The following is a 21550-nucleotide window of genomic DNA, read 5'->3' as shown; positions in this document are numbered from 1 at the left end:
ACGAAATATGACTTCAAACATAAGATTCAAATGCATCACAAAGATTATGCATTAAAACATCGCCAGCAAAATCAGATAGAAACATCTCTAGAATATAAATATAATGTATATGAAGTCATTCAAAATTTATAACAACATACTATACATTCAATCATGCTGTTGCCAGATATTGAAATGGTATCACTGCCTTGCTCAAAATTCCTTTGGCTTGTGTAATATAAATTATGACAATACAAACTATATCAAAGCTACATTTGAAGTACTAACAAACAACAGTGTTATGACTGTTATATTTGATTGCATTAGTCTTAGCTACGTGTGATGAATAAACCTGCAGCTGTGTGTATTTTACTTACAACATACCATCCAGTAAATTGAGTCATATGATTTCTTCTGTGCCTGCAGCCGTTTTGGTTCAAAGACTTTGCAAGAAGCATGTGTCTTCATGTGTCTGCAAGCCGAACACAAGGCTGCACAGTTAATGTACTTGCACGTCCTTATAAGTGTTGGAGCCACATAACCGTGGTCAAGCCTCTCACTCTGTATATCACGTAACCTTCATTGGACAGATTTATGGGTTGGCCGGAGGATTACATCTCTGCTATCTGTCCTGAAGCCAGATGGCAGCAGCTGACCATAAGTCATGATAAATACAGGCATTTAAAAAAAAGAGTTTATTACACTTGTTAATAGTGTACTGGGTCACTTTGCTGAGAATTTAAAGGTGTGTTGTGCAAAATTAGAAAAACAAACATGATAACATTTAATCAAACATACATAAAGCTGTCACTGATGTTAAAGTACATTAATCCTGATCCCTTGCTTTCACACTGTGATTGAGTTTAGTAATTAAATCCATAGCATAATAATTTGAGTGGCAGCCAAAGTCTGAAGTCAGCTTTGGCCATACAAATTAAATGGCCTATTTATTAAAACGGAGAGTATTTTCTGTGTCCACAAGAGAGTGCTCACCGTGGCTGAATGTCTTTAAAGTGCTTTTCATTATGACTTTGCAGTGGTTTGGGTCTAACAACCTAACTCAACATCGTTCAGCTCACTTAATAAACATACAAGCACAGTTTATATCTCACACTCCAGGGTGCCGTAGTGGTCTGGGATGAATCCCACTTCAACAGGAGCAGCCTGAAGCCTTGCTCACAAATAACAGGTCATTATATCTAATCTATTCTAATTAAAAACGAAATGTCTGAATCTACCACCTCAGTTTCCATCACAGCTACGGTAAAAACTGTGTGCAGCCTTTAAATCCACTCAACAGCAGCAGCCGCCTGTATTCAATTTTGCAGACAGCATTGTTGAATCCTCCTTTTCTGAAGTATTTTCAATAAAAGTTTTCTCCTAAAGAAAAAGCTCAGGGTCGTGACGGAGAACAACAACAAAAAGATCCTTTTCAGTTCTAACAGACAAATGTTACATCAGAATCTTTGTCATAGAAAACTTGAACATATCGCTGCTAGCTCCCCTCTGACCTCGTCCATATGTTATTCAGTTTAAGGCAGACACTGAAAATCCTTCTTTATCTCTTTTATCAAAGCTTATTCATGCGCTAGCAGTCACAAACAAAACGTTCACCTGAAGTCTTACACATTGATTGCACCAGTGCACACAAACTTCTGTGAGTTTACTTGAAAATAATAGTTTCAACACAAAACGGTACAAAGATGACACTGAAAAATGTGAAACTCTATATCTCACAGCTGTCTTCAAAGCAGAAGTTTAAACTTAAGAACTCACAAATTACTTCCCTGTACTGTAAATCACTCAGTTATCACTTGTAGTTTGACAGAAACTGGATTCAGACTCTTCCTTTCAGCAGAAATCTTTTTCTATCCCTGCTCTGTATTGGATTTTTGAATCTTGGGATTACTTTGGGACCAAAAACCTGCTGCACAGGTTGTTGAGCTAAGTTGGTTCTCTGCCTATCGTTCTCTGTTACCCCCTGGCCTTGAGACATGAACTTACAATGGGTTGCAGTATTTTCTGGTTAGAAGATTAATGGTGGTCTATTAAAAAAATGTCTTGAAGGTTATCCTTGCTTGTCAGGTGGTGAAGACACAGACTCCCCTCTCAGAGATAAAGGACATGTGGATCTAAGACAAAGGGCACTGTGTTAGACTGAGCTACAGGAGATGCATACCAATATGAAAATATGAAAGTTGTAGGGCAGAAGAAAGACCAGATTACTTGCAGTTAATTTGGTGACATTTCGATAGTCAAAGCAAGCAAGTTTGATCGTGCTCTAAGATTGTCAGGCGTCACATCTTTAGCTGGCTGTTGTCCCCCGTACATCAGCTGCTTCTTTTTAATTAATCAAAATCACATAAATGATGTAAAAGAATGAAGCAATGTTTGAGTTTAGCTGCAATGCCAAGTCCCAAACTGGTGTTTCACTCTGGACTGTAAAAGATGAAGATTGGATATAATGTGCATGGAGATACACAGACACATTAGTAGGTTTTCTGATCAGTTTCTGTAAATGTCAATCAAGCAATGCTTTTTTGGAGGGGCTGATACCTACTCTTTGTTCTTGTATGCTAAGGAAAATCCTTTTGTTTGTTATTAAGTGGCTTTGAGATAAGCAGAAGAAAGGGAAAAAAACTTTGATTTTCCACCACTGGAGGGAGCTGTTTGCCCAGATTTCAGGGTTTTTCAATCTGTTGAAGAGCAGCCTCATTCAAGGGCACAGCTCTCTTTCTTCCTATATGGGCTTCCTTTGAACAAAATCCAGCTCCTATGTTATTGCCTTGCTTTGATAAATGGACACATTCGGTGCCATTACAGCTGCAAATGCCTATAAATGGTGCCAAGTGTGGATGTTGCTTTTCCCCGTGCATCTGGTTAATAACTGCTTCCAAGCTGAGGAAGCTCCTCTGTCTCGTACCATTACCAAGAAAAACGATGTCAATAAAGTGCAGGCTAGTGATTTAGGCATCCGAGCGCCCCTGTAAAGGATGCATACTGGTTCTAATCATGCATTATGGCAATATTATTGAGTCATATTTTTCTCTTCCAAAACATGAAGACCTTTAGGGCATTGCCTCACCTTCGCTGAGGTGGGGGTTAGTCAGGGAAAATATATTCTGCACAGCTTTTTTCCAGCCCAAGTTTGAACTGAAGAATGGTGCTTTTAAAGTGTCACCGCTAAGGCTACGTCTTCATTTGGCCTTCTGACAAAGCGCACAAGGCCAAATCTGCTCCGTCCTCGTAGCCTTGTGGAGCGGCAATTTCAATCCACGGTCGAAGCTTTCCACCCTCCACCTCCCACCCCTCCAAAAAAAAACCTTTGCCAATACACAGCCGCCATGACCCAAAGAGTGAGTAAGCGAGATTAAAGGGGCAACACGTCAAAATCCTCTTTGACTCCTTCAAATGCACTTGGGCTAAATCAATTAATTCATTAACTAAGTAGAGGTCACAGCCAATAGTCGAGCTAAGACAAATTAAATCAATTAGTCGGGCTAATAAGATGAGGGAGACTTTAATTAGTGAAAGTTTAATCAAAGCCTTGCTTGTGCTGTGCTGTGGCATGAAGCGGCTCAGTGGATCTTCTATAGAGAAGATCCATTAGGCCTGTCAGATGAAACTTTGGCCACATGCTAAAATAAAGTATCCATGTGGCTAGTTTTAGGTGCTTATATGTTGATTCAATTTTAGTAACACAAGTGTCTGTAAACGTGGGGTTGCGAATGTGTCCCTTAGTCGGAGTGTGTGTCTCCAAATTTGTCAACTCCGAAAAAAAACATAAAAAATAAATAAAATTAAAAGATGAGGAAAGGGTCTAGCACAGACAAACTTCCAGGACAGTTAGGTGTGCAGGGGATGCCAAGCCTCGGAGAGCAAATTAAGTACCCAATTATACTAATTAAAATAAAACATGATGCAGGCAGTTGGGTCAGATAGTTGCTTCCAAGTTTCTTTGCTATATAAAGATGACTTATTAACGAAGTAGCCAAAGGCCTACTCAAACACTTTCAGTCCTCTTCAGGGTTTTTTTTCCTTATGGCTTCATCATGTGTGTCTCTTAAGTGCACGCATCTGTGTGTGTTTCATAATCCTGTCAAGCCATCTGTTGTCATTAAAACCTGCTCCTGTAGCACTAAGATCCCCAAGTATTTATCTGGCCAGATGTTACTTTGAACTACTGTATCTCAAAGTTCTGCTAGTTGTTTTATGCAGAAACAGATACACTTTTCAAGGACTTGCTCCAACATGTAAAACCCAAGTTGAAAAAACAAAACATGAATTCATCAGGGTCAGTTTTGTTTTTTTGTACATTAATCCTTGGGAAATGCTGAGGTAATAGAATTTGATCATGTTCGGCATTATGCAAACCAGTCACAAAGTTCACAATATTGAATTAAACTCGATACAGTTCTTAGGGGTTACTGAGCTTTCTTTTTGGTTTGTGTCCATGTCCTGCTGTCCTGTTCCCCTTCTGTCCTCTGCCACATTTGGCTGAATTGGGCCCAGCTAGTATTAATCCTCAGCATAAGGGGGCTAGGCTGGATTATTGACCGATGTGGAAACATCTGTATGGGTGAATGAGAGGGCTGTGAAGCTGGGACTTATGGTGGAAGGGGTGTCAGATCTGAAAAGATGTGAAAGCGTCAGCAGAGGTGAGATTGTTGCTAGAAGTGCAGTGTGAAGATGAGACCGACAGAGAGAGAATGTGACACTTTTAAAAATATATTTTAATATTGGTCCTTGCACAAAAACAGCATATGTGAATGAAGAGAGTGTAAGTGCTTGAAATATAAATTTCCAAGATGTCATGACTTGCCATTTTAGCTTAAATGGCAAAATGCAGACATCATCTACCAAATTTAAGATGTCTTTGCTGCTGATTTGCCCCCACTCATCTGTTTCTATTAAAAACCTGCCCACCACAAACCTCCAAAGAGACTGAGGCCTTGATTTTGTGCTCTGCATGTTTTGCATGCAGACCTATTTCTAACTGGTAGTGATGCATAGAGCCATTAATATGCAGGGATGATTTAGAGGGCAGGGGAGACTGGGGGATTAGTCTTACTTCAGTCCTCACTGGGGGGAGTTTGAGGAAGGAGGAGGTTTACATCAACAAGCCCTGATTTACGTTGGTGAACAGATGGCAGAGAAATTGCTCTGTTTGGAAAAGATGTGCAATTTATTTCAGTTGATATTAGAGAGAGAGAGGGAAAGAGAGATGAGAATTGACTGGTGCAGAGGAGGTAACTGGAGAACAGGTAGGGTCAACTTTACATTGTACAGGAAAAAACAGGTGCAGCTGGAAGCTTCTGGTGCAAGTATTTGAGAATTTGTGCACATGGCAGTTCAGCTCTACTCAATCCACTCACGAACTGTGTCATTACTTTTGCTACTTTCATTTTATTACTTTTATTTGATTTACTATTCCATGCTTGCTTGATGCCTATGTATTTTTCCTATAACTGAGTGGTATTAATGTAAATGTTATTGTGGCCATATGGACAAAACCTCTATTTCTTACTCTCATTCACAGTTTTACAGTCACAAAATAACAGCATTTGGATCCTTTTCCCTTTTTTTTTGCTGTCCCAGCAGAGCAGTAAAAGCTGTTTACTGTTCATGCAAACTCATCGCTTTCTGCAGCTGTGTCAGTACCTTCCACCACCAAAACACTGCAGACCTTTACTGTGAAGCCAGTTGACTCCACTGCTCCATTCTATACATTTAACATTGTCAATATTTTTTCTTTTTAATGTTGGCATAGGTTTGAAATATTAAAATAGAAGACAGGAGAATTAATTGCACCTTGTTGTGTGAACTTTAAATGCACATGTACATCACTTCCCCTGATTTTCTGCTGGCATTATGGTTGTACTAATGCATTCACTGGTACCAACATGTCAATTTGATCACTTTTGCTCATTTAATTGGCAAGTTTATGCTAATGTACCTCGCTTACCACACCTGTGTGATTTGCTCTGTGTACATTGCACTTTATGGATGAAGTTTTATTCCTACAGAGTAAAGGAGTACACCGGTTAAATGAGTAAAAGTAGCACAGAAAAACAATGACTTTGCAGGTCGACTGCGCTGCATAAGGAATCACACCCCTGATGTAAACCCTCTTGTCAATTAAGAATCCATACACTATCATTACATCAAATAATTGGAAACATGATACAGTGACCACAAACTAGATCGGATCAATAGAGCCCCACGTCCAGTCTACACACACACTCCAAGAATTTCACTATAATTGATTTATGGAGATTCAACCTTGCAGACACGTATTGATCCACGGTAGGGAGCTTGGATGGAATATGCTGATTCAGCATTTTTGTGACTAATATGAACAACTGGCCTCAAATGTATTTTGTACATTTTACACAAGCCTGGGAATTGTCCCCCTCGCTTGCCCCTCAAAAAAACTGCTCCTGGTTTCACATCAGATGGAAGCCAGCAGTCTTTTTTTGTGTTATTGGACCATAAAGTGAACCATCCAAAGGGCTGTTGATTTTAACAAGCGTGCAAAGAGAGAAAGGTCAATGCTAAGGAGAGTCACCCAGTTAAGGGCGTGTCAATACAAACAAATTGAGACGGGTTAGGAACCCAGGATGTGAGATTGGACTGGATGTCGGTCTCTGTTTGCATGTGAGTTTGTGCACAGAGACTCACCAATAAGCAGCACAAGCGAGAGGATACCGGTGAAGTAAAGCTCGAACTACTAGCCACCATTAGCCTGATTGGCCTGAGAGGTCAGCTGGGGTCAATTGATGGGTCAATCACATTGTCGATTTGATGACCCAGCCACATTGGCTTGGCAAACAGAGGGCTGGATCCTGGATATGCTTGCCCTCCCTCCCTTCATCTGAGTTATTGTGCATGCCAAGGCTACGATACATTAACACAGAAAAATCTATCCGATCACTTATGCTGATTTACGTTTGGACTGCACTGCCTTGTCAACCCTCTTGACCAGCTCATGCGAACATTTTAATGCAGGGAGATTTATGCTGCAAATTATTTCACAGTGGTAAAATATGAGTGCACAAGATGTGACATCTGAACACTGTGTTTGTGTTGGATTTTTCAAACCAGACTCAGTAACTGAATGTAATAAAAACAACGATATTCTATGTGCGATCTTTCCTTTCTAAGATCACTTTAAACAATTAAACAACATATAATACTGTTGTCACTAAACATTTCACTCTTGTATCAATTACGGGCATCAGCTTTAAAAGAAAGAAAGAAAAAAAAGCCAGACCTACATGTGAATTGAACCAAAACGTGGCCTAGATCGAAAACACGAGATAAACGCATCGGTTTTCTGAGCCTGTCTCCTAATCTGTAGTAAAGTGCCAGGAGATCTGCGTATCTTTATGTGTGCCCCATTAATGATACAGCAAGTACAAAAGTACCCCGGCTCGGATACCACTCTTTCTTTAACGTACCAAATCAAGATCTGCCTGATCCACCAGAAAGAAATACTCTAATCCGGTGACATGATGCCGGGGTCAAAAGGTCAAAGGTCAGGAAAACAGGTGCCTTACCCTTGTTGCACCGTCACTACCAACACAGTAATAAAAGATTATAAAGAAGGGGGAAAGTATGCATTTGTTTACTTAGATTTCTTCCCTTTTTGTTTGCTGTTTCTCTTATAGGGTTTTTACTGTGGTGTGGTGGGGTCAGTTACATCGCTCCCTGCTGTGAACAGCTTCGATCAGTCGAGTTACGCTGTTTTTCCACTGCACTGTACAGAAAGGTTTACCTGAACTCTGTCTTAAACACAGTATGTTCCTTCACAAGGAAGGCTGCTGTAACGATTTTAGAGTGAAGCAGCAACACCTCTAACTGTGATACGTTTGTAAGCGATCAATAAACAGCAAAATAAGACTAATATCTGAATGTCCAAACAGGGACACAGGGGTGAAAATCAACTCTCAGCCACAGGGACTCTGAAAAAGTACTCTGAGCAGAACACGGATAGAGATTTCTCTCGAGCCACAGCAGTGTGGCTTGGCATGGATCACCTCGGTGCCGCTATCCCCTGCTGTGGAAATGTATGTCATCATGGTTTTTGCAGCGTGGTGCGGTCAATGCGGATCAACTCAGGCGAGTGGAAAAATCTTATTAAAACCTCATTTTAAAGCACTCTGGCAAGTTTAATAACATTAAAATTCAAATTCCAACTTTGATACACAGCAAATTCAACAGCATGTTTAGTTGGTTCTACTGATACGACAATCTGGTACTCATTTTTATATAAAATGTATTCTTCAGCTGAATTTCCTTGAAGCCCTAGACCATTGTGGGTTAAACGAGGAGGCAAGAAAGTCTATTTGGATGCGGAGGCAACTTCAGATTTGATAGCAGCAGAGTAGAGAGGACCCACAGTAAAGACTTTTTTGAGATAGCAGGGATTAAAGTTAATCTTTTGGAAAAAATAACTTTAATGGAGTGTTGGTGGATAAGACGGATGTAGAGGAAATCAACTTATGATGGTGTAAATGAATGTGCTAGTGTTCTGGTAACTCTTTTATTGGATTATTGTTATTATTGATAAATGTTTACTTAGCTAAAACTGCATCAATGGATTTTTTGGCCTCTTGGGACCAGCACAACAAGCAGTTAACACATTTCTAAGATTGCTATTATCTCTTTATTGGATGGTGTACACCCAACAGTGAGGCTGTATTAGTCCTATGAATGTGAGTCAGATGTTCCCTTTACTTTAGATAGATGCTGTGTTCATAGGTGCTCAGTTGCTTGCTTGCACATGAAAATGGATAACATCAGCTGTTAAACTGTTATGTGCAGTGAATTTTTAAGATTGTATGTAATCTGAGGACATTGCCACTGCTTAATTTTTCTAAAACATCATCTTTAACCAAGAGGCTATTAGCTCTTGGTTACTTGGTCAAAAATTGGCCAATCGAAAGCACTTCTCCATGTTTTATTTCACCAAGACTGTCGCATAGTTAACTAATAATAGACATATAGATTTGTTGTTCAGTTTTAACTTTCTGGACAATATTGTGTTATGTATGTGTTTATTTATTTTGCTAATTTGACTTGCCTGGTAGTCGAGGGAATTGTTAATCTTTTTTTTTTTTAAATTTGTGTTGCCAGTGCCATCTCAGGGATATTAGGCCTATGGTGATATGAACTTTTAGCATTATTTTCCAAGCATCCATGAGGGACAAAGTCAAACTGGCACCTGTGTAGGCAGGTACTGTAAAGCAACTTTATCTGAGATTTTTCACCTGCCTGCTGTGTCTTGAACTATGCTAATGAGAGCAGTTAGAACAAAAGAGTAAAGTTGTGGGTTGTTGTACAAAATCAATGAGCTAAAAGACGCAGCTTTTACTTCAGAGTCTTGTGAAACAAGTAGTGTTAATGTCAACATGCTGATTATAGCAGCTTTATGTTTTCATAGGTTTCAGTGTTTAAAATCAAGCAGAATCTAGTGGAAGGTGATATCAGAATCTAAATACAGTATCCCTCCACCTGGCTGAAAAAGCTCACTGTCCACACATTTCCCTTATGTTGCCCTTCTCTATATTTTGCTCCAGATGTCAGCAAAGGGCTCTAAGTATCTGATTGATCGCTGTTGTACCTCATATTTCTTCACTTGCTGACGGGAGATTACCACTGTCAATTAGTGTTTACGAGATTCCCGCCAACCCACTTAGCAGCCTGCCTCTTATTGAAAGAAAGGTACAGTATTTATTTGCTTTTTACCTCTTTGCATATTTCTCATTTTTGCGTTTTCCCGCTGACACATTTCCCATAAAGAGTAATGGCAGTACTCGCCGTAAACAGGAAAACACGCATAAAAGGTATCAATGGAACAAAAATCAGGTTAAGGATATCAATCCTCGAGGCGGCCGTTTTTACAATAGCTGTGTTCAGCAGTGGCGGAGATCGGGTGTCAGGCTTCACACACGGTGACCCCAGGTTTGCAGGTTTGCGGTTACCTCAGACTCCTCCAATATTAAACACAGACATCTATTATCTGCAACTGGTCTCCGTTTACACAGGGACACACGCCGAGACGCACACGCACGGACGTACACAAGCATTTGATACACGCACGTCCTATTTGGTCGTGCCGTGTGCATGCGTGTGGGTGTGTGTGTGTGTGTGTGTGTGTGTGAGCAAGAAAAACAATGGATGGTCTCGCAATGAAATATTTAAGAAAGAGCAGCAAGTAGCCCGGAAGGTGTTAGAGGTCACATCGTTAAGAGATGGAGAAAAAGGAAGAGAACAGAAATGGCTTTTCCTGACCCTTTCTGACAGACTTTAAATAGTTTAATGCTCTTGTGAACCCAAAATGGGAGCAGCTTCTTTCTTTTTCATACTCAATCTTGTCATGTGTGTCCTGTTTGTTTTTAGGTCTGAACCTGAAGTAAGTTGTGCACATCAACACATCATTGTTAATATAGACTTTGTGCATTTACTCATTCTGCAGGTATAGAGCATCATTAGCATTTATTTAAAGTCATATTTCTAGACACCTGCTGAAACTAAAGCCACTATTTAGTCTTTTTTTTTTTAAACTCCTTTCAAATCTAGTACTTGGCTATTTTCATTACCTACTTTCTGTGTCTGTCACTGCCAGCATGTAGGGGCATTTAGAGCTTTATCACAACAAAAGCTACAACAAAAATGATGCTATTAGAGCTGAGAAAGTTGGAACATTAGGTTGGGAAGCTGACAGGAAAATAATGAGCTGTAAAGCCAAGGAGAGCTTCATAGATGGGTGATTATTCTCTCTAGGTTTATCATTAAGAGTGACCCCTTTCATAGTGCCATTTGATATACTGTTAATATAATTTTTTTTGATTTTAGCAGCTTTAACTTATGTGTTCATTTCTTACTGGCATTTTCTTTGTAGCTTTGTCTTTCAGGGTTTTTTTAAAATCTGAAACACTTCTTGCTTCTTTCTAAATTCATATTAAAAGAATAGCATTTTCTCTAATTTCTTTTTTGTATGTAAAGCATTTGGCTATATTTAAAAATCTTTCTAAACTCTAATTTTATCTGTTAGAACAGGCTAGGACTGCACTTTTGTTAAGTCAAAAGCCACATTTCCATAATAGACTAGAATATAAAATAGCATAGAAATGCTATATTGATCCCCAAGGGGAAATTCTGTTTCATACCAAGAGTTGACTCCCACCATGACGATTCTTATCCCACAATCCCTAGCATGTAACAATATTTTCATGTGACAAGAGCACTCTTTCTGCATAGCTTGTGGTGGTTTATCCTGCCCAGGTGGGGTTTTGTCCCAGTCAGCTTGGTACAAAGAGCGTTTAGCCTCTCCTGAATAATCCAATGAGAGCATCCGGCAGATGGAGACCTGGGGTTCGAAACCTGAGAGTGACATCTGACACATACGCACAAAGGGGACCTGGGGACTGGATGACTTTGGGAGGTTAGTGGTGGTGGTGATGTGGCTTCTGGACATGTCACCTAACCCAAAGCCCTCTCTGCCCCCTCCCTCTGTTACCGTGTTGATGCCTAAATGAGGCAGAGTGGTTAGCGCTTGGCACAAACACACAATCTCACCTGGCCTTGAGTCCAGCTTCTACCACAAATCTCTGTTGTGGTTTGGATGTTTGCTAGTTTTCCTTCGCTGTGTTTGGGCCTCCATGATTGATTCTGTGGACGGAAGAATAAGTAGACGCCATAAGACTTTCCAAAAATGACGTCATGTAACAAACTTTAAAATTATTTGCGAATAGGTAGTTCTGAAAACTAATAAAATACGTGATAAATGAATACACTCAAGCAACTGAGAAATGCAGCCGTTTTCATATATATTTTGCACCAAAGTATGACACGCTGTGGTTCAGCTTTCACAGAGGTTCATGTCCTGGCTGTCAAGCAATCACAATTACTGTATATTTGTTGGCCACCTCTACGACTCGCCCCGAACGTGGTGCTCAGTAACTTATTGCCCCGTCCCTAACCTTTCTGGGCAGAGAGAGCATCCATCATCTTAAAGTGCGATCTATTCCGGTCCACCTTCAGCCGAGGGGGATGTGTGCTGCTGAGCCAACATGTGTGTGTATGTGTGCCCGCACAACTTATGGGCTGTCAGCACAAAGTGTAGAGTCTTGCCGGAAACTGACAACCACCGAATGACTGACAATGACACTGCACCATTATGTTCTCCATACATGTGTGTGCATGTTTGCGTGCATGTTGTGTATAATTATGCACATTAAACTTTCCCTCAGTTCTCTCTTATCCCTTTTCCCCAAAGGATCTTTTTTTATCTTTTCATGCCACTCCTTGTGTAGCAAAGACATGCACAGAGTTACCACTTATCATTATGATGGCTTCATCACTGTCATGTGGGAATGTGACAGTGGCATATTAAACGCCTTCTTTGCTTATTGCTACAGTAATGGCTTTCATCTTTTCTCAGGACTACATTTTTTTCTCCCTTTAATGTACCTTTATATATTTTCATATCTTGTGCCCAGAAACATATTAATTTTCCTACTGGTGGCACGTAAACAAGTTGAAATTCTGCTGTCATCTCGCCTCTGTAAGAGTGCACCTCCGTCTCATCGCTTCTCAGCCTGGCTTTTATTCTCAAATTTTCTCCTACATGACTCCTCCTCCTTCATTTCTCCTTTTTTACTCACTTTCAGATATTCCTTCCTCTCCTCTATACTATGTGCTCCCTCTCTCCCCCCACCGACCCTCCTCTTTCCCATCAGCACCCAGGGACTGATGAATGCGTGGCCTCCTATTGATCGCGATGGGTGATGGATGATGGCTGGGAGATGAGTGATGGGGTGCAGGCAAAGGTGCCAATAAGGGGGCAGCCGGAGGGTGGGGTCTCCCCTACTGGTGCTAATGGGAGAAGACTAGGAGAGACGGCCGCTGTGGCAACCGCTCGGCCCCGCCTTCTCAACCCCAGCCACGCGAGGTGCCGCGCTTCAGCTCTGCTTTGCATTTTCTTTTCACACAGAGCACCTGCGGGTCAGGCTTTTATGCCCTGTTTTAGATAAGCGCTGCATTGCATCCAAGCACGTGTTTGTGCATGTATGTTTTGCAGAGCAGCATGAGGCTGCAGAAAGTGCTCGCGTCTTCTGATATGCGTGGCGTGGGAGGAAGACGGAGGGTGAGGCTCTTTAAATGTGCATGCGTGTGTGGGTGGTTGAAAGGTGGAGGAGGAGGTGGGGGTGCAGTGCCCAAGTGGTGGTTAGTGCGAAAAGATGATGGATGATGGGGCAGGAGGGGAAGACTGCTTCGCGGCTCCAAATTGATATCCCAGCAAATGTTTTTGTCTGCTGTGAAAAATGGTGCCGCAACTCTCATCTCCACTACACCCCCCCCCCCCACCTCTCCTTCTCCTCCCCCCCCCCCCTTCCCTCCTCCACCACCTTCGTCTCTCTCTCTCTTTGGGCTTCTCCCTCTGCAGTGAATCACGCCCTGCAATCCATTTCCAACACTCAAAGCTTTACTTCCCGCTCCCCGGTATTCTGACAGCACCTGATCACGGTTCCTGCCTCCCGGCTTTCCGCTCACATTGTATACCTGGCTTTCATTTCCTCGTTGCCATAGAAACCTACCCTGGATTATTGTTCAGCACCCCTCATCCTTTATCCCTCTCCTTTCCCTTGCCCCCCCTGGCACAGCATTTACAGAAAACGACCTATCAGAGTGGACTATCAATTGTAGGCTATTACTGTAGCTGCTGGGGGAGGAATGAAAGAAAAAGTAAAAGTCCTCCAGGGAGACGGAGGGTGATCCTCTAATTGAGTGGGATGATGCTCAAGTTTGGGAAAAGAACCACACAGCTGAGAGAGGTTCTGCTCCATAGCTGTTTTAAACGTACACTTTTTGAAATGCTTTTGGGCTACTGCTGCATGTGTTTTTGACAATTTCAAACATGAGTTGTGATACTGTTCATACAAATGACGCTTGGAAGCTTTTTAAGGAAAGGATTATTCAGTTTTACCAACTGAATCTATATTAAGATGGAGGAACCTTCCATTACGTCAACCATAAGTTGCCTGAAGACCTGGTTTGCAGCTCAGTGTGGCATATTGGCAGCTCCCGAAACTCCTGGATGATCCAAAATTAGGCAAAGAGGTGGAGCTATGCTGTAATTCGGCCAACCATGCAAACATCTCTGGGTCATGGAGTACTCTATGACAGCACCTACCCATCACTTAAAGTAGCCAAGCCCTTCATTATACATAACTGTAAACCTTAAAAAAATTGAGATAGGTGAGTTAGGCAAGAATGTTCAGTTGTCACAAACAGGAAAATTAGCTGTAGAGACCAAAACTGTTTTTGCACCAGGCTAAAATCAATTTATTTCTGTTGTGAAATTGGGCATTTTAACACTGGGGTCAATGGGGTTGAGTTGCTGTTGGAGTCAGCCTCAGGTGGCCGTTCATGGAACAGCACTTCATCTTTGGCTGCATTTTTTTAGCCTATTGGTTGCTGCTTGGTTCAACCCCCCAAATCAACTCAACTATTATTTGTCCCTTGAGGGCGATTTGTTTTGCAGAAGTTTACATCATCATTCTAGTAAGCAAACAATACAAAACAAACAAAGCAAAAACCACATAAAACAGTAAAAACGCAGTAAACACAGTAGAAACTCAATAAAACCATAAATAAAAACTAAATGAAGACAATAAATATCACACAAGACATAAATTGACACAGCAGCAATCTCGGTCATTCTTCCAGTCAATAATAGTTCAGTGTCAACAGTCGGCAGTAGCAAGACAGAAAAAGGTCAAGTAAAAACAGGATAATAAAGAAAGAAAGTGGTTAAGCTATTCTGATAGCCTGTGGAGTGTTTGCAACCTGTTTGTATGAAAACATATTAGGACCTCGCTGTAGTGATGTTACTGTGTTCCAGGGTTACTTGAAATTATGTTAAAATCTATACAAATAAGAGAAATGCTGTAACAAAGCTTCCTTTTTCTCATCATTAATCTTTTTAATTTTGATTTTACATGTCTGCTAGATCCCTCAATATCCCTGACCTGTGTGGGTTTACAAGATTCAAGAACTAACACAGACACGTTCACAAAGTCAGACGGAATACTTGAAAGTGCTCTATGCTTCATGGTTCTGTGGGAAAATCAAGTGTTCGGGAAGAGAAATGAGAGAGTAATGCTGGGAGAAAGGGATGAGCGAGCTGAGATATAGTAGGGGAATAACGGCAGAGATAGGGATGAGCTCACTTCTTTTGCAGTGCTTAAGGAGAGAACCATCTGCAGGAGAGATTGTGCCTCAGATTAGGAGAGAGGCGAGGCTCCAGTAGAGAGGATTACAGCTGCGAAACAGAAGCAACACTAATAGAGGACAATCCAGCTGCCTGGAACGAGCTCTGCCACCCACCCAGGAAGACACATAAGCAAAAGAGAAAAAAGAAAAAGAAATAGATAGACACACATAAACTCCACACAAAATTTTGCACTATAACTGAATATACTATGTTAGAATTCTTGGGATGAACACCGGTGAGGCAATGGGCCAAAAGCAATATTTAGATAGGTGATAAATGTTTATCCTGCAGAAATAATAAATCAGGCTCATTATTTTTCACTGTGACTGATCTGTACCTGGAACACCTTGTTTTTTTTAAAGATGTCTTTTTGGCCTTTTGCCTTCAATGCATAACTGCACAAATGTAGGGAGTGACATGTAGCAAAGTCGAGCCAGTCAGGAGTCAATCCATGGACACTGCTGCTGTTGAGGACGTTCTTGTCATTTATTTTGTGGGTGTTCTCCCAGTGCTATCATCTCCGATTATATCACTGACTGGATCATTAATATATGAGTTAAAAGGTGCCAAAATGACGCCTTTATAATATGATGTACTTCAGAGAGTATTTATGTAAATATTCTGGATAAGCACATCTGAAAAAAGTGGCCCTATAGCATTTGTTTCTTTCAATCAAAGAAGTGAAGAATTAAAGCAGAGGTTTTCTTATAGTTGCATATAAATCTGAGGTTAGAGTCCGACTATCTTTGGCTCCAGGATATGTCGTAACTCTAATCCTAGTTCACTAACTGGGCTGCCCAGTAAAGGGGCCAAGAAGCCTACTCCCATAAGACCAATCTCTCTGACATCTGGGCCTCTGCCTTTCTCTGGGCTCCAGACAGATGTTGGATGATTGTTAAGCTCCCAGGGTTCTTAGGAGGGAAGATGTGAGAGTTGCCCATGGATGTACAAAGTAGCTCTGTGTCAATGAGGCCTGTATGTACGATGAAAGGTTTTTATGGAAGGTAGTGATGCACAGTCATCTGTAAATTGATTGAGGCTGCTACTGAAAGATTATGTGGTAAACCTAGTTTTGGAAATTATTCAAAATATATGTGTTACATCCATACATACCAACACAATTTTGATAAGTTGAGGGCTGTAGCTTCCACTGGGAGCATGGTGATAATGATCACAGTGTATTGTTTCCTTGGAATTTTTGGGATTCAAGAAATATATGTAAATTCTCTTGGGATTGAGATATTGGTCTGCTGGCTGATCCCCCACCTTGACCTAGAATGAACCGTTTCAAAAACGATACTATGAATTGCCATAACTTTTCATTCAGGCATTCAAGGTGCCTGGAGAATAAAACCTAGAGTTCCCTGATTTTTCCTCTTGTACAACTAGACATCTGTATATCCATCCATGTTCTTCCATTTATCTGTTGTTGGGTCACCTTGGCAGCAGGCTAAGAAGTGCATTCTACACATTCTTCTATCTAGCAATGCTTTCCACTTCTTAGTGATTGATCCCAAAGTGTTATATATCTCATCTTTGGGATCCACCACGAGAAAATGGTGGATCCCATTTGGAGATCCCACCAAGGGTTCCCAGGCCAGATGAGATATGTAATGCATCTTGCAACTTCTGAATCTACTCCAAGGTCTCCTCTCAGTGGGATATACATGGAAACCCTCTTATGAAAGTCACCTAGGGGTATTCTAACCAGATGACCGACCCACCCTGGCTGGTTCCTTTCAACGTGAAAGAACAGCGACTCTACTTCAACCTCCCTCTGGATGTCACAGCTCTTCACTCTGTCTCTACAAAAGAAACTCTGCTCATATCGGCAATCTCATTCTTTTATTCACTACCCAGCACTACATCTTTACCATAGCGGTCGAGTATAATGCTTGCATTACTGCTAATGCTGCACCAATCTGCCTGTCCATCTCAAGCTCCGTTTTCACTCATGAACAAAACCTTGAAATGCTACAAGTCCTTCCCCTTAGGCAGCAGCTCACCCTCAACCCAGAGGGAGAAATCCATCAGTCTCTGTTCATGGCCTTTAACTTGCTGCTGACTCTCATCCTGGCATTTTCACACTCAACTGCAAACTGCCTCAGTGTGTGTAGACACAACTAATGCAACTATGAGATTTAAATCTTTGTGTTTTTTTGATGAAATATCTCAACACCTATGAAATAGATTGTCATGAAATTAAATGCTCTCCTTCATGGTACCCAGAGGATGAATCCAGTGACTTTGTTGCAGGGAGTTAAGAGTTTCTACTTAGGCAATTTAATACCCTATTGTTTACTTGATGGACCAGCACAAATTAGTTAGGACATTTTTAGTTTCTGAATGAGTTACCCTAATGGCTAGTGGCCCCTATGACTTTTCTTCTAAGTCATGTGAGGTTCGCATTGGTGGTTTTGAATGAAACCAACCATGATGACTGGATAGATTTACAATAACTTTGTTGATCCCCAGACTTTGATTCCAGTGCCACCATCTGGTCAAGAATATTAATTTTGTGCAATTTTTTTGGAGGGGATTGATGACAATTTGTAACTAATGCCAGTCCTGTTGGCACTGTCTGCACTCTATCTTCGGTGATATTTTACCAAAGTAAGCATGTTAGCAAATTAAACTGAGGTGGTGAACATGGTAAACATAACATCTAATAAATTTTAGCGTGCTGATGTCCTAATGTTTGCATGTAACCCAGAGCATGATAGTGTCTAAGTAGTGCAATTTTACAACTCACAGCTGTAGACTCTTACCAGTTCTTCATAAAAACTAATGTATTTTGCTTCCTGATTTTGCTTTTTTTTTTTTAAAGATTTCCGAATTCTTTCAGTGGACAAATGTCACATTGTGCATCTCAGTGTCAGAACAGATGAAGGTAACACAGGAGGTCAGGTTTAGAAAAACCTTCTCTGCTGCACCATGAAATCCAGCCTGTCAACGTAACTGTTTTCCAACTGCTGAATGACCTACTGTATAAAACATTTAGTCGATGCAAATGTGCTAAAACTCCTATTAGAATCGTTTTCCTGCCTCGGCTAACTTTAACACTCTTCCTCAGATTTACAGTTGGTGGGGTCAGATACCTTGTTCTCAGTCTGCACAGATTTATGGGCAGCCTGAAGGAATTAAGACATCCCTGAGAATGCACACACAAAATGAAAAAGAGCCCTGCGCTTCCACCACGCATGCATTTGGACACACACACACACACACACACACACACACACACACACACACACACACACACACACACACACACACACACACACACACACACACACACACACACACACACACACACACACACACACACACACATAAAGATAAATATAATGCCAAGAAAAAGCCAGGGCAGATACATCCAGGCCAATGCAGACCATCATATCCACAACAAAACACATACAGTATGCATATATTCATGCAAATGTTAATACTTGAATGGAACTAATTTGCAGGTACACCAGATAGAACAGCACCAAGGACACAGACATAATGCAATGTCAGTTGAATACTGTTTTTACTGTATATTTTCACAGTGACATTATTTAAATACAGCAAGCTGTGCCAAGATAGAGTGCTTTGTTCTTGAACTTGAACTAAAAATAATAAACACTTTATGTATGTTTCTCTACACTGTTCAGATAATTCTCTATTTTACAAGCAGGTATAGTATATCTAGGCATCCACTTTGGCCAAGGATGACATCAGATCATGTGGTTTTAGGCTGCTTTCCCTCACATTTCAGTCCCCGTAACAAGCATTTTCTTCATTTTCGGGTCAAACTCATTTCCCCATCTTGTTTTCATTATCGCTGCCCTTCACAATTGGTTAAGAAAAGGTTGGGTGCAGGTTAACATTAAGAGAAACACAAGTGGGAAACAAAAATGCATCACTTTCTCTATCATTTGTCTAACTCCTCATATAGATTTTTATTTATCTTAGCAATTACGAAAAGTATTTTCAAATGCCTTATACAGATTTCTATTTTACATGTATAATTTCTGTTGTATTTGCTCCTTTCTCCATCCAGTGGTGCGGGGCAGCCTACTATCTGAATGCGACTAGGCTAAAAGATGCTAAAACACAGTAAACCCACCCTGTTCACCCCATAATGTCCAGTCATCTCTCTATAATGGCCATGATATAGTTTGATTGGTGGATTAAACACTTATCCCTCCCTCAGTCCGCTTTATTGATTTTCTCCGTCCCTCTCTCCCTCCACTTTCCTCAACTTCCCCCCACCCCTCTTTAAGGTGAGGTGGACTCATGGCCTGATAAATGGCAGAGGATTGATTCGTATTTAATTAACAATTTGCCGGAGACTCTCGCTCCCTCCCAGCTCGACTCGCCATCCCACCCCTCTCCTCTTCTCTCTATAAGGCCGCAGACGTTTTGCGAGACATGCAGTGTGGAGAGGAGAGGTGATGCATGGATAATTTATAGTCTGATCGATAAGTCCTGGCCTAACATCTACACTGCCTGGATATGAGGGCCGGGAGGAGTGTCAGGGTCCACAAACGGGGGAAGAAGGTGAATGCTGAAAAAGAAAAGGGTGGCCAAAAAAAAAAACGAAAGGCTGATAGAGGCAGGCAGACAAAGAGGAAACAGAGCATGGGCGTTTTCAACAATTGAAGGATAAATAAAATCAGAGCGATAAAGATAGGGAAAAAAAAGATGGAAAGCTCATGTGACAGAGCTAAATGCAGCTTTTATTTGTCCTTTAATTTGGGTGGATTCTAGGCTAAAATTGTGTTTGGTAAGAAATTGGGATAACATACTAAATAAATACTAAAACGAAAGTGCACCAGTTTGTATAGCCCAGGAAGATGGAGGATAAGCAAAATAATTAATAAGTAAACAAGATAAGAATAAAAACTGAACTGAATATACCAACAAATGCCCATTAATCTTGGTACAATTCAAATCATCTTGTTTCATCTGGCCTTTATAAATAAAAGTGAAAATATTACCTGCTAAAAGTGGCACAAATGAATACAAATAATAGCAATGGGTCAGTTACTTTTTAAGCTTTTACAATCAATAAGTAAGTGCATTAAAAATACACTGCTTTAATGTAAACAGATTCTAAATCTAATAAATACAGTTATTAGTTTTGATTTGTCGCTTAGACAATTGAAAGATTAGTTTACAAGTGTTCAGAAGCTCTTTAATCTTTAAGTCATTGAATGATTTATGAATCAAAGCAAAAATCTAAAATTTATTCAAGGCTTATAAGATTTACTGGCTCCCTTTGTCTTATGTGATAGTAAATTAGATTTGTCTAGGTTTTGGACTGTTAGTTGAATAGTAAATCAAGTATTTTTAAGATGTTGACGTTGGCTTAAATGTGCATTCATTGTGGTATGTTTTTAGAATTTGTGGCGTCTTATTGATTAAATTGTTATATTGTCTTTCAGCATTTTATCAAATAGTGAAAATACACTTCAAATTATGTCATATTTTTGTGATATAACACTTCTTCTACCAGTGATTTTATGCTGTTCTTCTGTGACTCATCCATTAGGGGGCAATGCTGAGTTTAAGTCCACATTCTGTATTCCTCTATCAGCCACTCATGCATGGCAGTGGACAGAAAAACAGGACAAACATCTGTTCCAGCCAACTTGGACAAAAAAAAAAAAGCCCATTATTATGATGAAGTCCTCAATAAGATAAAATGCCTCAACAGAAAACAGATACTCATTACTGTAATGATCCTCAGCTGCCTTCCAGCGGAGGAGAAAATCCACATATGGCACAAGTGTTTGCATGACTTCAGAGCAAAAAATCATTTACCAAAGGAAAAAAAAATAGGAGAAGCCAAGAGCAAGGTGAGAACAAAGACAATTAGTCAGAGCCCTGATAAACACTGGGGATCAGTGGATCTGGACACTGGACGCCGGCCCCTCCCCGGTCACGCACACAGACCAAATGGGCCGCTGAGTGGGCACCGTGTGTGATGAGACCGCAGCATTTACAGCCCTCCCCATAAAAGTGTTTTATCACATATCTTGTAATGCAACACATTAAGGGTTGCTGTTGTTATTCCCAGCAAGGTCATTTTTACCCCCTTCCTGTCCCTGCAAACACTCTCTACCTCCCTCACTCACTCTCTCTCTCCCTTTCCCAGCTTCTTCCCCTCTTTGCTGTTCTTAGCACCGCGACTCCCGGGCATGATGGTGTTATTATGCTCATAAAGGTGTGAACACGGGGAAAATATACACATGTAGGAACAGCAGAGGGCTGCACGGTGACAAGGTTATTTGCAGCGAA

At 40.8% G+C, this 21550-nt stretch overlaps 1 protein-coding gene across 1 annotated transcript in view; it reads right to left on the bottom strand.

Moving 5' to 3' along the window:
• The window catches only part of LOC110957866 (transmembrane protein 250), a 31120-nt gene that overhangs the window by 7132 nt on the left and 2438 nt on the right, over positions 1–21550 (bottom strand). Inside the window, exon 2 of the mRNA XM_022204091.2 lies at positions 11563–11655. The gene's annotated coding sequence lies outside the window, so the exon portion shown is untranslated. The remainder of the gene's footprint in view (positions 1–11562; positions 11656–21550) is intronic.

This window comes from Acanthochromis polyacanthus, chromosome 18 (genome assembly GCF_021347895.1).
Source record: "Acanthochromis polyacanthus isolate Apoly-LR-REF ecotype Palm Island chromosome 18, KAUST_Apoly_ChrSc, whole genome shotgun sequence".
NCBI classification, from domain to species: domain Eukaryota; kingdom Metazoa; phylum Chordata; class Actinopteri; family Pomacentridae; genus Acanthochromis; species Acanthochromis polyacanthus.
This window is presented reverse-complemented; position numbering and strand designations above follow the sequence as displayed.